This window comes from Erinaceus europaeus, chromosome 3 (genome assembly GCF_950295315.1).
Source record: "Erinaceus europaeus chromosome 3, mEriEur2.1, whole genome shotgun sequence".
Classification (NCBI taxonomy): Eukaryota; Metazoa; Chordata; class Mammalia; order Eulipotyphla; family Erinaceidae; genus Erinaceus; species Erinaceus europaeus.
In genome coordinates, this window is record NC_080164.1 from 127,632,598 (window position 1) to 127,652,393 (window position 19,796).

At 41.9% G+C, this 19,796-nt stretch overlaps 1 protein-coding gene across 4 annotated transcripts in view; it reads left to right on the top strand.

Moving 5' to 3' along the window:
• Positions 1-19,796, top strand: part of FRAS1 (Fraser extracellular matrix complex subunit 1) — a 532,387-nt gene that overhangs the window by 314,905 nt on the left and 197,686 nt on the right. The gene's annotated exons all lie outside the window — the stretch shown is intronic.

Below are 19,796 nucleotides of genomic sequence, written 5' to 3' on the forward strand. Positions count from 1 at the left end.
CCCCTAGTGGGCTAGGGCTCTGGAGAGGTGAGGTTCTGGGGCACACTGGTAAGGTCATTCGTCCATGGAGTTCAGGATGGAATCATAGTAGCATCTGAAACCTGGTTTCTGAAAAGCAGGAAGGTATGAGGCAGGATAAAATGTTTAATAAATAGGAACCAGAAAGTAGGAATGGAGCAGATAAGAATAGGGATCTTAGGTGGTAAGAAGCTTGTAAGTATATTTCAGGTATGTTCCTTGGGGCCCATGATTTTAGTTATTTTTTATCTGATCTTGATAGGTAACATGGAGGTGGGCTAAAAATATTGTCTGGGAAGATGTATTCAGAGTTCAGAGTAGGGCTAGAAACCTGGATTAGGGGGGTCAGGCAGTGACACACCAGGTTAAGCACACATAGTACAAAATACAAGGACCCACGCGAGGATCCCGGTTCAAACTCCTGGCTCCCCACCTGCGGGGGGGGGGGGTCTTTTCACAAGTGGTGAAACAGGTCTGCAGGTGTCTGTCTTTTTCTTTCCTTATCTTCCCCACCTCTCTCAGTTTCTCTCTGTCCTATCCAATAAATAAATAAATAAATAAATAAATGCAGGCCACAGGAGCAGTGGACTAGTAATGCAGGCACTGAGACCCAGCAATAGCCCTGAACACAAAAAAGGAAGGGAGGAAGGAAAGAAGGAAGGGAGGAAGGAAGGAAGGAAAGAAGGAAGGAAGGAATAAATGAGTCTGGATTAGGGTAGAGTAGCTGCCAAACTTGAAGAACATATATAAATACAGTTAACTGTTCACCATATCAGTCTGACGTAGGGCCCATAAATATTCACATTTAGTGTAGGAGCCTGTGTAACCTCCAAGTCTCTGTTCACAGTCCATGGTCAAAGCTGGGAATGTATCTCATCTTTTTTTTTTTTTTTTTTTTAACCAGAGCACTGCTCAATTCTGGTTTATGGTGGTGTGGGGGATTGAACCTGGAACTTTGGAGCCTCAGGCATGAGAGTCTCTTTGCATAACCATTATGCTATCTACCCCCACTCTCATCTTTTAAATGGCAGTATATAGTTGAATATCTATCCCACAGCTGCTTTATCCAGTCATCACTGGTGGATATTTAGATTGATATTATTTTGTCTAGTGTGAATAATGCTGCTTTGAGCATAGGGATGCACACATCTTTTTCTAAAATTTTTTTTCAGTGATTTAATATTTATTTACAAAATTATAAGATAACAGGGTTATAATTCCACACTGTTCCCGCCACCTCCCATGAGTTCTGTGTCCCCACTCTTTCCATTGGAAACTGTAATAGTTTTCCCAAGTTCACAGATATGAGCTGACTATTATTTCTCTATGTAAATTTGCATACATTTGCCCATTTTTCTATGGTCCTCCCTCCTCATCCTTCCTAAGACACTACTACTTCTGAGTGATTGCCCCCCCCCCCTTTCTATTTCCAGCTTCTGATGGAATTGAAGTTCAGAGCCCTTGGTCATCTTCCCCTAACATTTGCCCTTCTGGGAATGTGGACTTAAATTCTTTATAGGGTGCAGAAGTTGGGAAGTCTGGCTTCTGTAATTGCTTCTCTGTTGGACATGTGCATTGACATGTTGATCCATACTCCCAGCCTGTGTTTTGGTTTTTTTTTTTTTCCCTTTCCTAGTGGAGTAGAGCCCTGGAAATGTGAGACTTGGGACACTTGGTGAAGTCATCTTCACTAAGCCCAGGGAGTGCAGGGTGGAATCATAGTAACATCTGCATATTGGTGGCAGTGGCTTAGTGAGTTTCTGAAGAAATTGGATGTATTTTGTTGAGTTTTCAGGTGATTTTTTTTTTCTATTTTATCAGGAGTGCAATGTGAAATCGATCCTATTCCATGCACATATCCTTTTGATTTAGCATTTTCATAACCTTAGGATAAATGCCTAGCAGTGTTGTGACAGGGTCATATGCTATCTCCATTATTTTTTTCTTTTATGGAATCCTCAGCAGTGTATCAAAGTTCCTTTTTCTTCAAATCCTCACAAGCACTTGTTTCCATTTTTTTTCACATGTCATCCTTACCAATGAGATGCTATTTATTTCATTTTAGATAGAAAGAGGGAGGGAGAGAGCTGAAGATTTCTTTAGGGGCTTGGCGCAGACCTGGGTTACTCACGTGACAAAGCAGCACACTGTCCATCTGAGCTATTTTTCTGGCCCAGTGCTGTCTTTTTAAATTTTAAAATGTTTATTTATCACATATGAAAGAATTTCACAGGAGACACAGAGGAGAAAGATAAGCCAGATCACCACTCAGGAACATGCTGGGGGTGGAGCCAGGAAGCTCAGGCAGGCAAGTCCAAAGCTACATCAGCTGAGTCATTTCCACAGCCAACTGAAGTGATTTCTTACTGTGGATATATTTGCATTTCCCTAAAATCAATTGATAGAAAGCTTTAATTTTTTTTTCATATTTCTGTGGCCCATCTGTATGTCTTCTTTGGAGATATTTTACCAACATAGGAATAGAAACAGGTTTTTTTTGAATGTTAGATTGAAAGATGGATTGGCAGGAACTGATCTGATAAGGTGGCTTGCAGAGGCAGCGCTGGAAAAAGCTGCAGGAACTTGTTCTCTTTTCAGAGTTAAAGAAGGCAGGTTGAGATTGGTGTGTGTATGTGCGTGTCCCTAATGTTTACTAACCTTATTAATATATTTTAAAGAAACATTAAAGCACACTAAATTTTAACAAGTTAGGCCAGTTCACATTTACTTTAATCTTTTCAAAGTATACATAGATGTATTTTTATAGTTGTGATATTGGCAATGTGTTTATTTCTCAGAAAGATCGCCTTGATTTACATATTTCTGTGGGTTTTGGGAAAGTTCACAACATTGTCATTTAGATTTTTTAAATTGGGATTAATGGTTTACCGTAGATACAGTCGTTGGTACATGTATAAAATTTCTCAGTTTTCTGCAAAACACTCACCCTCAGGCTGAGTCTTCCTCTACCATTATGCACCAGGACCTGAAAGCTGTCCTCTCCACCTTCACCACCCACTCCCCACAATCTGGAGTCCTTTACTTTGGTGCAATCCACCAAACCCAGTCCAAGTTTTGTGTTTCCACTTTCTGTTCTTATTTCTCAACTTCCGTCATGAGTAAGATCATCACATATCCATCCTTCTCTTTCTGGATTATCTCACTTAACATAGGCTCCATCCAAAATAAAGTTGTGTAATGTGCTTTGATTGGCCCTTTCCCCATTGTGGACCAGAATGATAACTAGGAGGAAGGAGAGTTACTGTTTGTTTTCTGTCAAGCTAAGTATGGTTCCCAAGACTTTAGTTGGGATAAGATCTATTTTTCATGTTCTTACTAACAGTAATAATGGTGTATTTGTGGGATTTTATAGCTTTATTTTTAAAGATGCATTTATTCATTTATTTTAGGAAGAGAGAGAGAGAGCTCCAAGTATCATTCCAGTGTCACTCTACTATATGAAGTGCCAAGACTTGAACTCAAGACTTCACACATGGAAGTTTTGTATTTTACCACTGAGCCTTTTAATTTTCAAGACACTTTCTTATTTATCTTTTCATTTGATCATCTAAAAATGGAACTCTTACTTCAAAATGGAAGAAAGAGTTCAGTGCAGTAGCTAACTAGCACATGCTTAGTTGTTTATCAAGAAATGTGAAGGGACTGGCATAAGGACCCAGATCGAGCCCCCGGCTCCCCACCTACAGGGGGGTGTCTCTTCACAAGTGGTGAAGCAGGTCTGCAAGTGCATGTCTCTCTTTCCCTCTCTCTGTCTTCCCCTCCTCTCTCGATTTCTCTCTGTCCTATCCAACAACATTGACAGCAATAACAACAATAATAATAACAACAAGGATAAACACCTGGGCCGCTTCATAAGGGGTGAAGCAGGTCAGGTCTGCAGGTGTCTTTCTCTCCCCATCTCTGTCTTCCCCTCTCTCGATTTCTCTCTATCCTATCCAATAATACCGATGACAGTAATAACAACAACGATAAACAACAAGGGCAACAAAAGGGAAAAAATAGCCTCCAGGAGCAGTGGATTTATAGTGCACTGAACCCCAGCAATAATCCTGGAGGCAAAAGAGAGACAGAGACAGAGAGAGAGATAAAGAAATGTGTGGGTGAATGGCTCTAATCTATGTTAATGTCAGCTGTAATTCCATTCTAATGAACTGGATTGTATTTATCAAGGGATCTTTCTTCTGACTGTGACCCATTTTTTTCAGTTCTTATCTTTTCTTTCCCACCTCCCACTCTACTCAATCTGGACCTATTCTTCTCTCTTTATTTTTTCAATTTTCTTGTGTCTTTTTTTCCAACACTTCTTTATTTTCCTTATCTCCTTTATTCTGACAATACACTTTCTTATTTCTCATCTTGTCACCCTATCTCCTCTTGCTTGAACTATGAATTGCATATCCAATCTTTCTCCAGAACTTGCAATGATTGTCTCTTCCTTGTTACCCCAGTTTCTGTTTTATTTAAGAGTCTACACTGTACTGAATGATAATTAAATATTTCAAGACAGTTTTTCTCTGAACTTTTTCTTTTCATAAAAAAGGATACAACCTGTGCTTAAATTGAGGCCAAAGAGAAAGAGAGAACTTGTATTTTTCTCCTTCATGTGACTTTCACTAAACAGTGTCTTATCTAGCTTTAGCAATAACAGCAAGACCTTACCTAGAAACTTTCAGTTTAACAGGGATTTCTCGGCAGTCAGAATTGTTGTCTCCATGAGAACAATCCCTGATGTGCAGAGGAAGATTTTGAGGGTCTATGCTTAAAGACCACAGCTACATTTAGACTCATGGTTTACTTTCACCATTACTATGGGTAACAAAAATGCTAATGCTATAGTTACCTGCTTTTCTCACATATATGTAACTGGTTTATGTAGTAAGGAGAATAGTGATGCTCATTACAGATAAAGAATAGTCATTCTTATGAAACATGCAGCTGTGAACATATGGATGCATATGTCCTCTTGAATTAGAATTTTCGTGTTTTGGGATATATACCTAGTAGTGGTGTTGTTGGATTATAAGGTACTTAGATTTCTATTTGTTTAAAGACTTTCCATACTGTTTTCCATAAAGGCCTCACCAGTTTGCATTTCCACTAACTGTGTATCAGAGCTCCTTTTTCTCATCTTTCTTGAGCACTTGCTATGGGCTAACTTCTCCCATACATCATCTCATTTAATCCTAAATGTGCCTGTAGTCTTGTGATTAGTACCTTCTTTGTTCAATAACCCAGGAGACTGAGACTGGCTACCTTAACCAGTTTATGCTGTGTTTCACAGTGAGTAGTAGACTAGGCTTTGAGGCAGTACCACTTCCTTTTATAAAAATACTTTATTTATGTATGTATGTATTTAATGAGAGATAATGAGGCACAGAGACACCAGAGCACTGCTCAGCTCTGGCTTATGCTGGTGCTGGGGATTGAACCTGAGAGCTCAGAGCCTCAGGCATGAGAGTCTTTTGCATCACCATTATGCTGTCTCTCCAGCCTAAGGCAGAGCCACTTTGCAGTGCACCTGTACAACCACTTTGTCTTCTGCCTTCATCACCTGCTATTGCTCCAGTAAGATTCTGCTTCTTGCTGAACTTTTTTTCTTTTTTTTCATGTTTTTCATGGGGAGCTAGGTACCAAGTATTGCAATAATTAGGCATGGTGCTTGATCTCCTTTGGCAGTAATTACTGGCACCCAAACCAAGGAGAGAGTGTGGCTTTGGATTTGATGCTACCCCTCTCCCCTCCTCCTGCAGACTGTGCTGCTCAGCAGCTTCTCAGTACACTTGTCAGTTTGTCAACACCATGTGCAGATCACTGTCCTAGAGTGTAAAGAAGGTCAGTCTAGGGGGCTGGGCGGTAGTGCAGCAAATTAAGCACTCATGGTGTGAAGCGCAAGGACCCGAGTAAGGATCCTGGTTTGAGCTCCCAGCTCCCCACCTATAGAGGTTGCTTCACAGGTGGTGAAGCAGGTCTGCAGGAGTCTGTCTTTCTCTCCCCCTCTCTGTCTTCCCCTCCTCTCTCCATTTCTCTCTGCCTTATCCAATAATAGCAATAACAACAATAGCAATAATAACAACAACAAGGGCAACAAAAATGGAAAAAAAATGGCCTCCAGGAGCAGTGGATTTGTAGTGCAGGCATCGAGCCCCAGCAATAACCCTAGAGGGAAAAAAAAGTCAATCTACTGTAATGACTATTTTTGTTTGATTGTTGGTTTCAAGGTAAAGCAATAACCATGAACAGTGAACATACTGAAAACAAAAGGGCAATTTTTGTCCATTTCCTTTTGTTTTATGGTTTCTGTACCAATTCAGAGCTTCTAACAAAAGAACATAAGAGCTCATAGGTGGTCTCAGACCAAAGTAACCATCAAAAAAGAAGACTCTGATGTTTCTTTTTCATCTGCCACTCTCAGTTTGTTTTCTAGAGTCCTTCTGAACTTATCTCATAAGCAGAACCCCCTAAATGTTATGTTATTTTATTTATTTGTTTTCAAATATTCATTTTATTTTTCCTTTTTTTTTTCTTTGCCTCCAGGGTTATTGCTGGGGCTAGGTTCCTGCACAACGAATTCACTGCTCCTGGAGGCCGTTTTCCCCATTTTGTTGCCCTTGTTGTTGTCGTTGTCCTTATTGTTGTGATTGCTGTAAGATGGGACAGAGAAATAGAGACGAGTGGAAGGCAGAGAAGGGAAGAGAAAGATAGACACCTGAAGATAGGCTTCACCGCTTGTGAAGCAACCCCACTAGAGGTGGGGAGCTGGAGGCTCGAACCATGATCCTTATGCTGGTCCTTGCGCTTTGCACCATGTGCACTTAACTCACTGCACTACCGCCTGACTCCCCCAATCATTCATTTTCTTTATCTTATTTGACAGAGACAGAGAGAAGCCAGAACAACACTCTTGCTGGGGATAAAACAGGGAACTTCAGACCTGTAAGTTCAGGGAAGGAGGAAATTTCATAATGGTTATGCAAAAATAGTTTCTTATCTGAGGTTCCAAAGCCCCAGGTTCAGTCCACTGTAAGCTGAGCAGTGCTCTGGTGGTAAAAGAAAAAAATTATCTGACATGTAAGTTCAGTGCCGCCCCAGGTTCAGTCCACTGTAAACTGAGCAGTGCTCTGGTGGTAAAAGAAAAAAAAAATATCTGACATATAAGTTCAGTGCTCTACCAGCTGAGCTATTTCCCAGCCACAGAACCCTACAAATTTTAAACATGGCATCAGAATTCAAATTCTGCACACTTGAAGGCCCCTGGTTTTGAATGGATCATTTGAATGGAGGTGTATCCCATCACCTCCACTGATAGTTTTCCTATTCTTTAACCCTCTAGGAGTATGGACCCAACGTCATTGTGGGATGCAGAAGGTTGAAGGTCTGGCTTCTGTAATTGCTTCCTCGCTGAACATGGGCATTGACAGGTCGATCCATACTCCCAGCCTGTCTCTCTCTTTCCCTAGTGGGGAAGGGTTCTGGGGAAGCGGAGCTCCAGGACACATTGGTGGGGTTGTCTGTCCAGGGAAGTCTGGTCAGCATCATGCTAGCATCTGGAACTCTATCCAGAGAATCCCCGGTCACAAGCTGCTGCTTGTTGGAGCTCATGCCAGCAGCTGCTTGCAAGTCGTCATCTTCAAGCTCTGATTATTTTAATCACTTCCAAACACATTTAATGTGGTCTCACTAAGAATATATCCAATCAGGTAATAGAACATTATTGAAAAATCTCACTGTGTATCTGAATTCATCTTTATTGGTCATTATTTTTTCAATTTATTTTTTATTTAAGAAAGGATAAATTAACAAAACCATAGGGTAGAAGGGGTACAACTCCACACAATTCCCACCACCAATATCCATATCCCATCCCCTCCCCTGATAGCTTTCCCATTCTCTATCCCTCTGGGAGCATGGACCCAGGGTCATTGTGGGTTGCAGAAGGTAGAAGGTCTGGCTTCTGTAATTGCTTCCCCGCTGAACATGGGAGTTGACTGGTCGGTCCATACTCCCAGTCTGCCTTTCTCTTTCCCTAGTAGGGTGGGTCTCTGGGGAAGCAGAGCTCCAGGACACATTGGTGGGGTATTCAGTCCAGGGAAGCCTGGCCAGCATCCTGATGGCATCTGGAACCTGGTGATTGAAAAGACAGTTAACATACAAAGCCAAACAAATTGTTGAGCAATCATGGACCCAAAGCTTGGAATAGTGGAGAGAAAGTGTTGGGGGGGGGTACTCACTGCAAACTCTAGTGTATTTCTGCTTTCAGGTATATATTTTGCACTTGTTTATGGATACGTGTGAACATATGCTCTCTCTCACAGAACCTGGTCTATATCTAGGTTTTGGGACTTTGTTAGAAAGTGATCCACCTGGGATGCAGTTAGAGAATGCTATGAAAGGAAAGGTATCACCCGAGTAATGAAGCTGAAGGGTTGTCATTCCACACCTGAAGTCTCTGGACACAGTCTGAGCTGAAGCATGTTGAGGTGGCAATCGTTGCATTGATTAGGTTGCGATCAGCTGATGCAATATTTTTGATATGGATTGGGAGAGGCATGCAGGAATGTGGGCCCTATCCTAAGGTTCCAGGACTCGGGGAAATATAGGCTCTATAGTGGAGATGTGAGATTCCTGCTATTTTAGGGTTCAAAAAGACAATGGATAGTTAATGTTATCATCACATTATTTGGTAATTGGGTTAACTTTGAAAAGTCCTTTTGTTAGGGTTTGCTGTATAGTACCCAGTATCTTGTAAATAGCTGTGCCACTGATTGCCTCTGATCTACTTGGTCTAGGCTTTTGAGAGAGTCTGCATATCAAATACACAGTCTAGGCTTTTGAGAGAGTCCGCATATCAAATACACAGCCTATATATTAAGAAGACTCAGTCTGTGTTTTAAAAACTTCGAGACATACAATTAATTTTTCCCCTCTCATATTAATTAACTAGTGATTTATGTGACTACACTTTTACTAGGAGTGTACATAAACACCATTCCCACCACCAAAAGACTGTGTCCCATCCCACCCACCCATACCCACCCCCCACCGGCCCAGGAAGCTGCATGTCTACCCTTCACCACAGGGTTTTTACTTTGGTGCCCTACTTACAATTTGGTCAGATCCTGCTTTTAGTTTCCCTTTCAGATCTTCTTTCTCAACTTCTGTTGATGAGTGGGATCATCCCATATTCATCTTTATCTTTCTGACTTAGCTCACTTAACATAATTCCTTCTAGCTCTGTCCAAAATGGGTCAGAGAAGGTGGGTTCATTGTTCTTGCTTGATCTGTATAGTATTCCATTGTGTATATATACCACAGCTTTCTCAGCCACTCATCTGTTTTGGGGACCTGGGTTGCTTCCAGGTTTGGTCATTATTTATCAACTCAAGAACCAGTGTTCCATAAAACCAGCATCCACAGCCATTGTATCGACAGTGTACATTTACTTTAGTATCTCCAAGCTTTTTTGACTTTGTTCCAAAGACATGAAATAAGTCATTTCACTGCCACGTGCTTCCATCCATCGTGAATGTGGCTAATCCTCACTTTTCCTCAAAGCATACCCGTTGTATTTTGGAGGAAACACCATGCAGTGAGGACCACATGCAGTTTCCTTCCAGCTACAGGATGACCTGCTGGAGGATATTGCATCTGCTGAGCCAAAATACTAATGTTTCATCTGTTTCAATTTTTGGCATGCCTGCTTACTGTGCATATTTAGAAAACAAATGGAATCCTCTGCTTGCTTAAAAAGAACTATTTCAGTTCTAGTTAATGCGGCCTTCCCAGGCCCCCATGTAATGTGTGTGTTACTGTGTTTGTTTAAAGTGCTAACTCACTGGGTTTGTTAGCAAGCAGGCACAGAGATGAGCAACTGGAATCCCATCTGCCCTCCGCCTGCCACATGCTTGTTCTGTCCTAGCAATTTGAAACAGGCTGAGCAAACATGGATCCTGAGTTGCTTTCTGTCCTCGTCACCCTTCGTGAATCTGGTATTGAAAGATTCTCCACCATCACTGAGATGATAGCAAATAAATGTTTGCTCACTGAGTGGCACTGAGAGGCTGTCTGGTCCCTGGAATTGATGTTGCTTCCAAGTAATTATTCATGGACCTATATTCCCCATGCAGACATACCATAACTGAGGTTACTTTTTTTTGCAATAACAGGGTTATTTCAACAAGGCCTACACAACAGAGCCACTCCTTCCAGTATTATTATTATTATCACTAAAATATAGAGCAATGGAAAAGGATAAAGACATGCCGGTAACCTCCTCCACTGCTCATGAAACATCCCTCTGCAGATGGGAATAGGGACTGGAACTTGGGTCCTGTGCATGGTAACTTGTTGCCTGGCGCCTGAGGCCACCTGTCTTTCTTGATCCCAGGCAGGAAGATCAGATATAGAAGGCACAGGCGAGGATGTTTATCCTTGCAGAAGCTGCTGGGTAAGTGGGTTGGAAAGTCAATGCCCTTATTGTAGTAGCTGTAGCCCAGGTACGGATGGAGCAGTGGCAGCATAAACGTCCCCTGTGAGCCCTGTGATGGCACCTGTGGGAGGGCTATGGGTGGCAGACAGGTATGGAGGGCTGCAAGGCAAGTCATCCTGTGCTTTGTTGGCTTCTTTGAGGAAAACAGTCTTTTTTTCAAATTATTGGATAGAGACAGAGAAATCAAGAAGGAAAGGGCTAATAGGGAGAAAAGGAGACACCTGCAATACTGCTTCAGCACTGTGAAGCTTTACCCCTTTGGATGGGTACCTGGGACTTGAACCTGTGTATTCTCAATCAGATGCTTCACCTCTCTGCCCCCAGAGGTGGCCTTTTTTTTTTTTTTTTTTTGCCTCCAGGGTTATTGCCGGGGCTCAGTGCCTGCACCACGAATCCACTGCTCCTGGAGGCCATTTTTTCCCTTTTTGTTACCCTGGTTGTTTTTTTACCATTGTTGTGGTTATTATTAATGTTGTTATTGATGTCGTTGTTGTTGGATAGGACAGAGAGAAATGGAGAGAGGAGGGGAAGACAGAGAGGGGGAGAGAAACTTAGACACCTGCATACCTGCTTCACTGCCTGTGAAGTGACTCCCCTGCAGGTGGGGAGCCAGGGGCTTGAACCGGAATCTTTACACCGGTCTTTGCACTTTGTGCCATCTGCACTTAACCCACTGCACTGCTGCCCAACCCCACTGTGTGGCTCAGCGAGGGGTGGAATTGGGATTTGTTAGATGGTCAGCACCTGCGAAGAACTCAAAGATTACCTCTAGACCTGTGTCCATCTTAGAAAACATGCCCATGGGTCTTACTGAGTCTGAGGGACTGGCAGCAATTCCCCGGTGGGTAGTCACACTCTGGGTGTGCAGCCATGGACCTCCCACCACTTTCACATTATGTGAGAGTGCTTGTTGAATGCCTCTGGCTGCCCAAGGAGAGTTTTCCCTTATCACTGCCTCAGACTATATTAACATGTGCTAAGACGTCATGCAGACAGCCAAGTATGACCTGCTCTTGGCCTCAACTGGACTTTATTATGACATTTCCAGTTGTGTGTAAAGGAGGAGAGAGAAAGCAGAGCATTGGTCTGCCTCTGTGCAATGCCAAGAATTGCATCCAGGGCACGAAAGGCCCAACCCATGGTTCTTTTGCTCTCATACAGGCTAACGGACCACATAAAAGGCAGGAACAGCCATTCTCATCTCTGACACAATAGATTTTAAATTAAATAAAGTAATAAAAGATAGGCAAGGTCATTACATGATGATTAAAGGATCAATCAGCCAAGAAGATATAACAATTATTAACATCTATGCATCCAATGAGGGACCATCTAAATACATCAAACAACTTCTCAAAGAACTTCAAAAATACATCAGTAGTAATACAATAATAGTGGGAGACTTTAACACCCCACTCTCACACTTAGACAGATCAACAAAACACAGAATCAACAAAGAAACAAGAGAATTAAATGAAGAGATGGACAGACTAGACCTCTTGGACATTTTCAGAGCTCTTCACCCCCCAAAATTGGAATACACATTCTTTTCAAATCCACACAACACATACTCAAGGATAGACCACATGTTAGGACACAAAGACAGCATCAACAAATTCAAGAGCATTGAAATCATCCCAAGTATCTTCTCAGACCACAGTGGAGTAAAACTAACATTTAACAACAAACAGAAAGTTATTAAAAGTCACAGAATCTGGAAACTAAACAACATACAGCTTAAGAACCACTGGGTCAGAGAGACACTCAAGCAGGAAATACAAATGTTCCTGGAAACAAATGAAAATGAATACACAACCTATCAAAATATTTGGGACACAGCTAAAGCAGTACTGAGAGGGAAACTCATAGCCATACAATCACATAGTAAACAACAAGAGAAAACCAAATAAACAACCTTACTGCACACCTTAAGTACTTAGAGGAAGAGGAACAAAGGAAGCCTAAAGTAACCAGAAGGACAGAAATCACTAAAATTAGAGCAGAAATAAACAACATCGAAAATAAGAGAACCATACAGAAGATCAATGAAGCCATATGTTGGTTCTTTGAAAAATTAAACAAGATTGACAAACCCCTAGCCAGACTCACTAAACAAAAAAGGGAGAAGACTCAAATTCATAGAATTGTAAACGATAGAGGAGATAGCACAACTGACACCACAGAAATCCAGAAAATCATGCGAGACTTCTATGAAGAACTATACGCCACCAGGCTAGAAAATCTGGAAGAAATGGAAGAATTCCTAGAAGCATATGCCCTTCCAAAACTGACTCAAGAAGAACTACAGAACCTAAATGCACCAATCACAGACAAAGAAATTGAAACTGTTATTTAGAATCTCCCCAACAACAAAAGTCCTGGACCAGATGGCTTCACAAACGAATTCTACAAAACTTTCAGGAAACAGTTAATACCTATACTGCTAAAGCTTTTCCATAAGATCGAAGAAACAGGAATACTCCCTTCCACTTTCTATGAAGCCAACATCACTCTGATACCCAAAGCAGATAGAGACACAACAAAAAAGGAAGACTACAGACCAATATCTCTGATGAACATAGATGCCAAAATATTAAGATCTTGGCCAACCGAATACAGCAGTATATCAAAAAGATTGTTCATTACGACCAAGTGGGATTCATCCCAGGAATGCAAGGCTGGTTCAACATCCGTAAGTCAATCAATGTCATTCACCACATCAATAAAATCAAAGCCAAAAACCACATGATTATCTCAATAGATGCAGAGAAAGCCTTTGACAAAATCCAACACCCATTCATGCTCAAAACCCTACAAAAAATGGGAATAGATGGGTCTTAGTTTTTTCTATGAAGCATTCCTTGACTAGTGGAGTAATACCCTTTGCCAGCTGTGGCTAACTAGGGCTTATCCTGTTAGTATTCTATGGAACATTAGAGACAGTCTTCTAATATCTTGTGTGTTTGAATCTGTCATATTTCCTCTTGCTGTTCATTCTACTACACTCCCAATTTTGTTGTCCTGTGACACAGAACTCAATTTGGAGATAGCCATCTTTAAGACAAGACACACAGTTTTATTTTCTCTTCTTCTTCTTCTTCTTCTTCTTCTTCTTCTTCTTCTTCTTCTTCTTCTTCTCCTTCTCCTTCTCCTTCTCCTTCTCCTTCTCCTTCTCCTTCTCCTCCTCCTCCTCCTACTCCTCCTCCTCCTCCTCTTACTCCTCCTCCTCCTCCTCTTTCTCCTTCTCCTTCTTCATCTTTATTGGATAGAGACAACCAGAAATCGAGAGAGAAGATGGTGATAGAGAAGGGAGAGAAACAGACATTTGCAACACTGCTTCACCACTTGTAAAACTTTCCCCTTGCAGATGGGGACCAGGGGGCTTGAACCTGGGTCCCTGTACATTGAAACACGTGCACTCAACCTAGTGCACCACCACCTGGCCCCAGTCTTGCTTTTCTCCAGCTTGAAGGTATTTTTTTTGGGGGGGGCTCAGGTACAGAGCTGGAGCATGTTGGGGTTGTGCTGGTTGGTGAAGACCTGGGTCTGTTTGCATCTTTTGAATATTCAAAAGAAAAGTTTCTTCTATCTTTTTGTTGGTGGCCTCTTGTGCTCTGTGAATTAAGTATCTTGTAGGTCTGACTCTGATAACTTTCTCTAGGAGCACATGGTCCATTCCTACTGGTTGAGTAGGGTGATGGATAGAGTGGATGAGGGAAGAACTCATTGGCTGGTTAATGTATTATTTGATCATACTTATTTTATATTTCCCCTCACTCTACCAAAATTTCTATAGGTACAATGAATGTTTGAATATTTTTTTCTTGTGGGTAAGAAAATATATTTTTAAAATATTTTATTATGTATTCATTCATTTATCGGATAGACAGAGAGAAACTGAGATGGGAGGGGGAGACAGAGAGGGAGAAAGAAGAGAAAGAGAAATTTGTAGCACTGTCATTACTGTGAAGCCCCCCCCCCCCACTTTACTGCAGGTGGTGACTGGGGATTTGAACACAGGTCCTTGTGTGTAGTGACACATGCACTCAACTGAGTGCATCATCACCTGGCCCCAAGAAAATTGTTTTTAGATGCTCAGCTTTTCTTATAATGAAAAAATAAAAATTAAAACTATGATGAAACACTAGTTTTCACCATCTGAATTAGTCAAGATTTTCCCACTATTTTCAAATCTCTTGATGTAAGCAGTTACGATGAAATGATCTCATGAAAAGGACTTGGAAATGTAAATTGATCCAGAACTTTCTGGAAATAAGTTTGTAATATCTACTAACATTTTTACATATGTGTAGTGATTAAAATTCATACTCTAGTTATGTGTACATATGAGATGTTAGAACAAACAACCTCTGTGTCTCAGTTCTCATCTTCAAAGTGGACACAGCTGCCTATTTCATCCTTTAAATGAGATTATGCTTCTATGATAATTATTGTTGTGCTTGATATATGCTCATCTCCATAAATGCTAACTATAATAATATGAACTGTGTTTTCTGACACTGTCTCTTAGGAGTCTAAATACGCAAAAATGTTAAATGTTTTCACAGCCTTATTTAGTAAAATTAACAAATTGATAGCAGATATTTAAGACAGAAGAGAATTGGTAAATGTTTTTGTTTCCAACACTGAAATATCAGTGCAAATATCTGTGCAAAGGTCACTATATAATGACAGGTGGAAACATTGATGGTGTTGAGTTTTTTAAAAATTTTATTTATTTATTTGATAGGACAGAGAGAAGTAGAGATGGCAGGGGACATAGGTGGATAGATAGCTAGATAGACAGACAGACAGACTGACTGACCTGCAACACTGCTCCGCCACTAGTGAAGTTTCCTCCATCCTACGCCACCACAGGTGGGGGCTGGGGTTTTGACACAGCTAACATGTAACATGGTAACATGTGTGCTCAACTGGATATGCCATTGCCCTGCCCCCTGAGCTTTTTTAAAAGTCCTATTTAATAAAATATCATCTATGTAAAACTCTCTATATATGTAAAATTGTATAGAAATGAAGAGAAAAATATCAATGCTAGAAGTTATTTTCACTGAGAGGCATGCATAGGGTAGGGTGACTTTTATGCTCATTTAGACTTTGTAAAAATGATTTGCATATTTTCTTCCATGACACCCTTTGGAGTCAGAAAATGAGAGCTTAGTATCCACGATTGAGGCTCACTTGGCGCCTGTCCTCACTCAGTGCAGATCACAGTGGTCCGTGGGTGCAAGCCTGCTGCTTGCTTGCAGGGGAACCCAGTGGGACAGGCCACGTGTAGCCTGTCATGCTCGAGTGCTGTAGTCTGCCCTGGGGAGCTGTACTGTCAGAACTCTGATATTTATCCTTGAGCTCTTATTGCTCTGATTTCTGGCTTCTTCCCCCAAAGATCATTACTCATTTCAAGTTCTCCCAAGGAATTCTCTCTGACAAAGAGGTTTTGACTTCTAGCATCTCAAGACAAAGGTGCTCCTTAGGCTTTAGGAATTTATTTTTCCTTTCTGGTTGGTTTAATAAAAGTCAGCCAGCCTTCAGATTGACATCAGAGCAGCATTTCAGAACATGTTATTTAAGAGTTATTTTATTGGAACTTGTACGTGATAGATTAATACATATTTTTGGAAGTCTGCCGTTGATTATCATTCATTGATTTTTCCTTTCATCATCACGGTATGATTTTTTAAGCAAGTTTTATTTGTTTATTTTATTTGATAGGACAGAGAGAAATTGAGAAGGAAAGGAGAGGTAGAGAAGGAGAGAAAAAGAAACACCTGCAACACTGCTTTACTGCTTGTGAAGCTTCCTCCCTGCAGATGGGGCCAGGGACTTGTGCACATGACAACATGTATATTCAACCAGATGTGCCACCACCTGACTCCTAGAATGTGATGTGTTGCTCAGTTGATATTGCACCTTTTTATGGCTTAACAGAAAGCCTTTATGAGAGACAGAGACCTTTAGTGATTCCAGAGTCTCTGCAACTAGAACCCCTTTACATTGCATCCTGGTAGCTGTGTATGAAAATACACTAGAAGTAATCAGGTATGCCAAGATCTCCATACACTGAGACTTGGTTAGGAGGGCAGAAGTCATGGAGGGTTGTGGGACACCACTGCATTTATCCAGCTGTCAGAGTCAGAGAAAGAAAACATGGCCACAGAAAGGACCAGAGAACAGCACTTGAAAGGGAGATAGAGTTTCAAGGATGAGGAGTAGCCCTGAGTGTGTAGTAGAGTTTTTAGGGTAGATTATGGTGTAGAGGAAATTACTAGGTTTGGTCATTAAAAGGCAGTTGGACACCTTTATCAAGGGTAGTACCACTGTGGAATTGTGGCAGTTACATTTGAGTTGAGGAGTTCGAGAAGCAAGAATGTTGGGTGGTGAAGGGAAAAGATGGGGTGGTCAGAGGAGAACACCTGGGGTGAGGTACGTAATAACAGAGCATGTTCAGAGGCTGAGGTCAAGGACTGTGAACAGACACGGGGTAAAAGATGCTTTAACGGGGCTACATGTGGTGTACCTATGTAAGTGAACCTGTAACAATAAGCAAGGACCAAGCTTCAAGTTCCTGATCCCCACCTGCAGGGAGAAAGCATCTTGAGTGATGAAGTAGTGCTGCAGGTGTCTCTCTCTCTTCCTCTGTATCTCCTGTTTCCCTTTCGATTTCTCTGTGTATGCAATACATTTTTTTTTTTAAAAAAGATGCATTAATGTTGACAGTTGGATGGAGAGTGTGGGAGGAGAGTTAGCTATGTCATGTGCGAGAGGGAGAATAGAAATAAAAATGCATGAGCATAGTAGCTGTTTTGAGGTTGTCAGGAAGGAACAAAGGTGCTCATGCTTGATGGGCAGAAGGAAATAGTAGGTGAAGTAGCCTGAGAAGAGGTAGAAGGGCTGCTGGCTGGCTGGCTGGCAGGAACTGAAGAAGAGCAGTAAAGTTTTAGAAGCAGTTGCCATGAATTGAGAGTTCCATAGCCCTGGCTTCCCTGAGCAGTAATTAATGCACATTGCACTCCTCATTTAAAACAGCTTCTAGAGATCCCCAAGATTAGACAAATCCATAAATATTTATTTATTGTATCCACAAAACACTCCAGAGATCTGCTTACTGTATCTTCAAAGCATCCCCTTGGTGGTTATCCCTTTTCATTTCTCTAATTGCACACTGGAGAAAGCTTCAATCAGCTAGCTATTAGACCACAGGACAGCTACAGACTCCTGTTGATGCAGGCCTGAGCCCAGCCCACTCTGCAAGCACAGGCCTAGAAAGAGAAGAAGCCGTGAATTTTCAAATCAAGAGGGTTTGGCTTGTGGTGTTTCCTGTCCTAACATGAGTCCACTCATTAAGGTGATCCCCAAACCCAGTCGCTTCTGTTTGCTTCAGCAACCTTTGAGGCTTTTCCCGTCTCCATTTGGCACATTGAAGGTTGTGTTCCTGGTGCTGGGACAAGGGCACAGGAAAAAGAGGACAAGCAAGTAGGCATTTGTGGAACCTGTACACTGAGTCAGGGAAGTCATATTTTGATCATCGTTCTCTCAAAATAGATATCCTGTCCTGCATAATTGACTGGGGGAACTGTAATGAAGCTGAATTCAACTCCTTATACAGCATGAATTGTTCCTAATTGGCAGATAGCTGCCTGGAATTTAAATGCTCTAGAATTTAAAGAAAGATCAGGGGCTATTTATTAGAGCATTGCTAAAAAGTGTCAGGGGAGTGAGTGGTGGAATGGGTTATGGATAGATCAGCCTTGATTCAGCTGCTGGGGCGGTGAGAAAATTCTCATGAAATGAGTGAGTAGATACCTTATAGGGAGTTGAGGTCTGCTTCATGTTCAGAAAACACATCCCAGATGATCTGTGACATAGGATTACATTTCCCTGAGGGTTTAGAGGAAGGCCTGTGTTAACAGATGCTCTGTTCAGTTGACAAGGAGCTTTCAATCTCAATATTGGTAGAAATACAATCTGTAAGATTTTTAGATAAGACTGACAGAGAGCTGGCCCCTAACTGGCTCCTTGCTCAGCACATGCAGACAGGCTGTGAGCCCTACAAGGGAGGGAGGGTGGGAGACAGGACCCTCTATTTGCTGGGTCATACTCCCTTTTCATTTTGGTGGGTAGTTCAGGATTTGTGGATTTTCTTTTGCCTTTGGGGTAGAGGATGATGATGGAAGACACGAAGGAGAAAATCACTTCTTCGAGCAGAGCATAGGATGTTTCCACCTGCATTGGGGACTGAACATGGCCAGGTGCTTTAATGAAAGGATGACTCTGGGCACAAAGGTGAAACAGTGCTCCGCATACCAAATAATCTGTCTTATAGCTTTCATCACAGCTGGTACAACAGAGCTTCCATGACTGAGGTATTCACAGCAGTGACTATTTTTATTGAGGTAACTTTGGTTGATATCATTGCATACATTTCAAAGGAGTCTTGACCTCTTCAGAAGTAAGGTGTCACGCCAGACCCACCACCAAAGTGGACAGTTTTCACCACCACAACTGTTGGGTCGGCTGCAGCCTCCTCTGCCCTTCCTTTCTCACTTATTGTTCTATGGTCTGAATCCTGGAGTTTGATTTTGCAGAAAAATCCTCTTCCATTGAGCTCTGCCCCCCTTAAGTTGCTTTTTTGCTTTGTCACTCTAATGTCATCCTACTTGTGAATGGGATCGTCCATTGTGTGTCTTTCTCTTTATGGCTTATTTCACCTGACAGCGGTGTTTCACCTTAACAACTCTTCTTTATCTCTCCATGTCTAGTTAAAGGTCAAAAGTGTTTATCAAGGCAACGCCAAGCTCTCTTGTGCCACAGGCTGCTCTGCCAGCCTTGGAAGGCCCCATCTGGGAGCAGGCACTGAGTGGGGTTCAGGAGCACTGAGAGAGAGAAAGATTGTGTGTGGTGGGGGAGGGGAGTGAGGAGTGGGCACTACACTGCTCTTACCAGATTCTGGGAGCTGGGAGTCAGGGAGGAATGTTCATAGATGGCTGCCAGCCTGCCAGCTCTCTCTCTCTGTGCCTCTAGCAAGCAGCTGTCCCAGGCTGCCCACAGCCTTGAAGGCAGCTCAACTGAAAAGCGATGAAAATTTAGTCATTTTGCTGGTCCTGACCATTTATTTGCTAAGCCTTCCAATATTCCATTTGTCCAGGCCCCAAACCTCTCCTGTCCAGACATCATTGCCTGCCTCTGGGAGCCTCCACACTATCTAAGCTACAGCAGTGAGAATTACAATCCCTCTGCCCTGGGGTGCAGT